The sequence below is a fragment of the Cervus canadensis genome, chromosome X (assembly GCF_019320065.1).
Source record: "Cervus canadensis isolate Bull #8, Minnesota chromosome X, ASM1932006v1, whole genome shotgun sequence".
NCBI lineage: Eukaryota > Metazoa > Chordata > Mammalia > Artiodactyla > Cervidae > Cervus > Cervus canadensis.
The window spans coordinates 93,748,660-93,755,030 of record NC_057419.1 but is presented as its reverse complement, the minus strand read 5'-3'; the positions used below and the strand labels follow the sequence as shown (position 1 = coordinate 93,755,030).

Genomic DNA, 6,371 nt, shown 5'->3' with positions numbered 1-6,371 from the left:
GTGAAATGAGTGCAGCCGTGTGGTAGACTGGACTTTGTTTGGCATTGCCCTTCTTTGGGATTGAAATGAAAACTGACCTTTTCCAGTCCTGTGGCCACTGCCAAGTTTTCCAAACTGGCTGGCATATTGAGTGCACCACTTTAACAGCACCATCTTTTAGGATTTGAAAGTATTTGGCTGGAATTTAATCACCTCCACTAGCTTTGTTCATACTGATGCTTCCTAAGGCCCACTTGACTTTGGACTCCAGGATGTCTGTCTCTAGATGAGTGATCACACCATCGTGGTTATCCAGGTTATTAAGTTTTTTTTTTTTTTTTTTTTACAGTTCTTATGTGTATTCTTGCTACCTCTTCATAATCTCTTCTGTTTTAGGTAGGCCATAATGGTTCTGTCCTTTATTGTGCATGTCTTTACATGAAATGTTCCTTGGCATTTCTAATTTTCTTGACGAGATCTCTAGTCTTTCCCATTCTGTTGTGTTCCTCTGTTTCTTTGCTTTATTCAAATCCCTTGTGAGTATACATAGGAAGTGACAAATAGATTCAAGGGTTAGGCCTGGCACACAGAGTACAAAAGACCTATGGATGAAGGTTCCTAACACTGTACAGGAGGTGGTGATCAAAACCATCCACAAGAAAAATAAATGCAAAAAGGCAAAGTGATTGTATGAGGAGGCCTTACAAATAGATGAGAAGAGAAGAGAAAGACAAAGCAGACACAGAAAGATATAGCCACCTGAAGGCAGAGTTTCAAGGACTAGCAAGGACAGATAAGGAGGCCTTCTTAGGTGAGCCACCAGGGAAGCCCCTTATCTAATAAAAGGGATTTCTCAGTGGGATTGCAAAGCGCTCAGTCCCCTCCTATGGACACTGTCATAGTGCCTCCCCCGCCTCCCCAGCTGGGGGTCACCGTCTGCTGCTCTCAGGGTCCAGGGGGAGGGGGCACCCCAGCCTCTCCCATGGGGAAGCCACAGACCGGAGAACCAGGTGTGTCTCCCTGAGGATGTGACTGTACAAATTATGCACTCACCTTTCATCATCACCTCACACACTGCATTCGCCGAGAGACACACAGAGGACCGAGGGACCATCGACCCTGCCACCTGGACCCACCTCTGCAGTCACCAACATTCATTGGAAGGGCGGACGGATGACCAGCCCCACAGGACAGGGCTGAGAATAGCCTCCAAAATGCCCAGCTTCTAAAAGCGCCGTCCATCAGCCCTGAGGCATCTTCTGGTTTAGGCTGGTGACATCACTGGATGTGGCTGAGACGCACCCTCCGAGATACCCAGCTACACCCACGCGCCGTCCGTAGGCCTAGAAGCAGCTTCCAGTTCAGCCCAGTGACATCACAGTATGCGAAGGAGAAGCGGCCTCATCAACGCCCAGCCAGTCAGTGTGCCGTCCGTCAGCCCCGAGGTGGCTTCCAGTTCAGGCCGGAAACATCCCAGGGCGTGACTGTGATGCAGCCTCCACAATGCCCAGCTCCACACATGCGCTGTCCATCAGCCCCAAAGTGGCTTCTGGTTCAACCCGATGTCGTCGCCAACAAACCCTTCGGCCCAGATGAAGTAGCTTACGATGGTGTTGGTACAGCCGGCGGCCAACCCCAGTCACTGGCCCCGCACCCATGTGCAGAGGTAGGGGAGCCCCCACTGGGTCAGCTTCTCCAGGGACCAGGCCGGGTGGACGAAGACAAACTCCAGGTTCTCCATGAGGTTGATGCTGGCCATGAACAGCCTACCTGGGACAAGAGAGGGGCTGCTGTTCGTGGTGCCAGCTGTGGGGTCAGCCGCCCATGTGTGCAGTCACTAACCCATGGAGTCACGTGGCCAATCAAACCATGTGGTCACTGACTCACATGGTCAGTCACCCACCCATGGGGTCACTACCCCATGCAGTGATCCCTCCACGTGGCCACCAACCACGTGGTCACCCACCCATGGGGTCACCTGTCCACATGATTACCCCCTCACACCATCACCCGCCCATGTGGTCACCTGCTCACCTGGTCAGCAACTCACATGGTAACCCACCCTGCAGTCAGCAACTCAAACTGGTCATCCACTCACATGGTCACCCACCCCTGTGGTCACCAACCCACACGGTCTCCCACCCATGTGACCAGTAACCCATGGGGTCACCTGCCCACACAGTCACCACACTGTGCCATCACCCACCCAGACTCTGGCCTCTGCAGCAGTCAGAGATTCAGATGTCCAACAGAGACCAAAGTTCAGACAGCAGGGGCTCACATGGGTGTTGACTCATTAATTTCTCCTGTTACAGAGGGCAGGTGGGCTCAGCCCTTGCCTGACAGTGACCCCAGAGATGTCCATGTCCTGACCCCGTGTGGTGGACACAATAATGTCTGCATGGATCTTCACGTCCTGTCTACATCCTGACCCCCTGTGGTGGACACAGTAACGTCCCCAAGGATTTCCACACCCTGGTCCCCATATGGTGAACAGAATAACATCCCGTAATAAGTCCTGTTCCATTTCTACACTTGAACCCAAAGCCAGCCCCATGCACTAGGGCATGCGTGTGACTGGGTGTCCCGGTGTGAAGGTGGCACTCACCTGGCTGGCTGCCACTCTTTATGTGCTCCAGGTAGTGGACGAGGTCTCGGGGCTTCACCTGGTTCCCCCACCTGTAGGGGATACTGGGCCACAGTTCTGCATGCTGACTCATGGATGCCTTGTCCTTGTACAACAGGATGATCTGCTGGCCACAGGCCCAGAGCTGATGCAGAGTCAGCACCTCCTGGGGGAAGAATCACCCAGGTGCCCATGAGACGTGTGCACAGGGGTTATTGGGGTGCCTTGTGACACAATGTGTCAGTTATTGGGGTGTCCCAGAAGCTACAGTGGTGTGTGGATTATTGAGGTGTCTATGAGCAGTGATGGGCTGATTATTGGGTTTTCTGTGAGAAGAGACAGTCATGGGTAGAATAATGGCATGTCTGAGTAGAGACACTAGTGGATAGATTACTGGGGTATCTGAGTGGAGATGGTGATGGGTGGGTTATGGGGTGTCTTGAGCAGTGATTGGTAGATTTTTGGGGTGTTTGAGTGGAGACAGTTGTGGGTAGATTACTTGGGTGTCTTGAGAAGTGATGGGTCAATTATTGGGGTGCCTGAGTGGAAACAGAGGTGGGTGGATTATTGGAATCTGTGCTAAGAAATGGCGGGTGGATTACTGGGGCATCTTGATGCGTGATTGATGGATTTTAGGAGTGTCTGAATAGAGACCAGGCAGGGTGGATTATTGGGGGTGCCTGTGACCAGTGATGGGCTGGTTATTGGGGTGTTTGAGTGGAGACAGTGGTGGGTTGATTACTGGGTTTCTGTGAACAGTATAACCTGGTGTCTGAATCAGCCTCATGCAGGGAGCAGATAGTCTGATTACAGTGAAGCCTAGTGCTCCCACCACCTGCATTGCAGGCTGATTCTTTACTGTCTGAGCCACCAAGAAAGTCTCCCTGGAGGAGGTGCCGGGGTGCAAACACAGACCCACCTCAGAGGACATGGGAACTCAACTATTGCTTATCTGGGACCAGGAAGGAGCTCTGGTGTCAGCTCAGCTGCACAAAGGGCAGGACCCAGCCTCCCCTTCCCCTCCCAGCTCCCCCAGCTTCTGTGACTTCAGTCTGTGATGCTCTTAGTCCATGGGTCCTCCTTCTGACTCCAGGCTGGTTCCACAGTAAAGTCATGTCCTTTCCTACCTTTCTGGGAGGCTCTCTGGGTGGGGAAGATCTCTTGGAGGAGGGCATGGCAACCCACTCCAGTATTCTTGCCTGGAGAATCCCATGGACAGAGGAGCCTGGTGGGTACAGTCCATGTTGTTGCAAAGAATCAGACAGGACTGAGCACAGACAGACACTCTCTAGTTAAAAGTACTTTGAAGTTATTCATATTGTTTTCAGGCTCTTTATGATGCCAGTGTTGTGGGTCTTGTGTAGTTTCATTTATTCATTTCCTTTTAAATCAGTGTGATCTGTTTCAGAGACAGTGTGGAGAGGTTCACACTTTAGTGGTCAGCTAAGGAAAATCCAGAAATCCTTCCTTTCCATCTCTGAACGTAGGTTTGGACTAGCTTTATTTATTTCTCTCTCTCTCTCTTTTTTTCTTATTTATTCTCAGGGTCAAGGGATGGGAAGGAGGATTTACAAGTTCATAATATAATTTTATTTGATGATGTTATGGAAGAGTGGATGGATGGGTGAATAAATAAATGGATGGATGGATAGAGGGAAGGATGGACAATGGATGGGTCAGTGGGGTTGGATCAGTGGATAGGTGGATGATGGATTGGTCGGTGGGTGAATGGATGGATGATGGATGGGTGGATTTATGCATGGATGGGTGGGTGGTTAGATGGATTGGTGAGTGGGTGGGTGGGTGTGTGGGTGGATGGACGGATAGGTGGGTCAGTAGTATGTGGTCCATGCACACAGTGGTGTATGACTCACCATGAAAAGGAATGAAGTTCTGACACACCTTACATCGTGGATGGACCTTGAACACACGATGATCAGTGAGAGAAGCAGACACAGAAGGACACATTTTACATGTCCATTTATAAGAGATGTTCAGAATAGGCAAATTTACAAAGACAGAAGCAGATGAGTGGTGCCCGGGCTTGGGAGAGAGGCATCAAGAGTTATTATGAAAGGGGTACAGGAAGGAGAGTGGCCAGGGGCCCTTCTGTGGATGGAGGAGGCCTGAAGACGTGGAGGCCTCCTCCGTGTGGGGACCCCACAGCCTTCCCCATGGGGAAGCACCCGGAAGGGCTGAGACACCGGGTCCATGGTTCCCTGTCTGCTCCACACCCTCAAGGGAAGGGCTGTGTGGGGGCCTCTCCTCCCAGGGGTGGGGAGGCCGACATAGAACCCTGCAACTATCAAGAGGGTGAGAAAGAATCTAAAGCTGACTTCCATAGGAAACATCACTTCCTGTTTGTCCAGCTGTCCATGTGCGCTCCCAGTGGGCAATGCGCAGGGTCACAGAGCCAGGGCAGGGCCCTGTGTCCACATAGCCAGAGGAGTGCTGGTGGAGAATGGGGTGCATTTGCACCTTGAGGAGGTGAGCAGGGTGGTGCTGTCTGGCAGGAACCCTCCCCTCCCAGGCCATGGTGTCTGGTGGCCGCCCGTCTGATGACCTGAGCACAGGAGTGTCACCCTGGAAGTGCCCGCCTACCTGGTCCCCACCAGGCATTCCCATGTCGAGATGCCCACCCATGGCTGAGCTTTGCAGCACTTTTTGCAACCAAACTGGCTGGAGTCAAATGTTCCTCATTTTAACTAGATACTTCTGGTACTATTTATGGAGTTGTTTGGGGGTGGGTGGACACCTTAAACTTTCAGCCCTCCAGGCTCAAGTGCAGAAGGTACAGCACAAGCTCTGATGGAAAAGGTGGGTGGAAAGGTGAGTGGTCCCCAGGAGTAGGACAGAGTGGCTGAGAAAGCACAGTCCCCCCCACCCAGGGTGGCTGGCATGTGTCCTCAAGGCAGGTTCTTGGAGGTTCACATATCTTCCGGGTTGAATGGGATAAAGTGGACAGAGAAGGGAAGGTGCTGGTGTGTGTATGTATGTGTGTGCACTGTGTGCGTGTGTGTTTGCTGTGTGTGTGTTTGGTATGCATGTATGTGTGTGTGTGCATGTGTCTTTGTGTGTTCAGTGTGCATGTGTGTTTGATGTGTGTGTGTGTGTGTGTGTGTTCAGTGTGCCTGTACGGGTGCATGTTTGGCCTTGAGGCTTCCCACACTCAGACCCGTCTCGTAGCCACATCCCCACTGAACCGAGCCTGCAGGGTGTCACCTGGGATGGAGAGGTGGTGCAGGGCCACATCCCAGAGCTGAGAACTCAGCACTGACATCCAGTCCGCATTCGCCTTGGTGGCACAGGAAGGAGCCGGGCGAGCTCACCTGCCAGCCCATCAGAGGTCGAGCCTGGGAGATCTGGGGGAGGAAATGGGGCTTTGTATAATTAAATCAGGACGTGCAGAAGACCCAGTGCTGGCGGCATGGAGGCGTGGCTCTGAGAAAAGGGAAACAGCGGACTTCTCTCCAAGAGAAAGGAGGATTGGGTGGTGGAGAGGGGAGAAGAGCGCTAGAGACAGAGAGACTATGACACAGAGAGGAATGGACAGAGACATGAAAAGAGACAGACAGAAGCAGAGGAGGGGAGAGAGAGACACAGGAGGTGAAGTGAGGGTTTGAGGGGAAGCAAGGGCGGAGGGAGACAGGGACCAAGAGACAGTCCCCAGCAGCTCAAGTCTGTTCTCCCTGAGGTTAGAGCTGGCGTTCCCTTCCAGAGGGTCTCCCACCCTCGCGCTGTGCACCAGCCCCTTCCTCTTAGGGCT

The 6,371-nt window shown here is 52.4% G+C and overlaps 1 pseudogene; it reads right to left on the bottom strand.

Annotated features, from left to right (window-relative positions):
* Positions 1 to 1,510: 1,510 nt before the first annotated feature.
* LOC122435652 lies at positions 1,511 to 5,230 on the bottom strand (annotated as a pseudogene).
* Between the last annotated feature and the right edge of the window lie 1,141 nt (positions 5,231 to 6,371).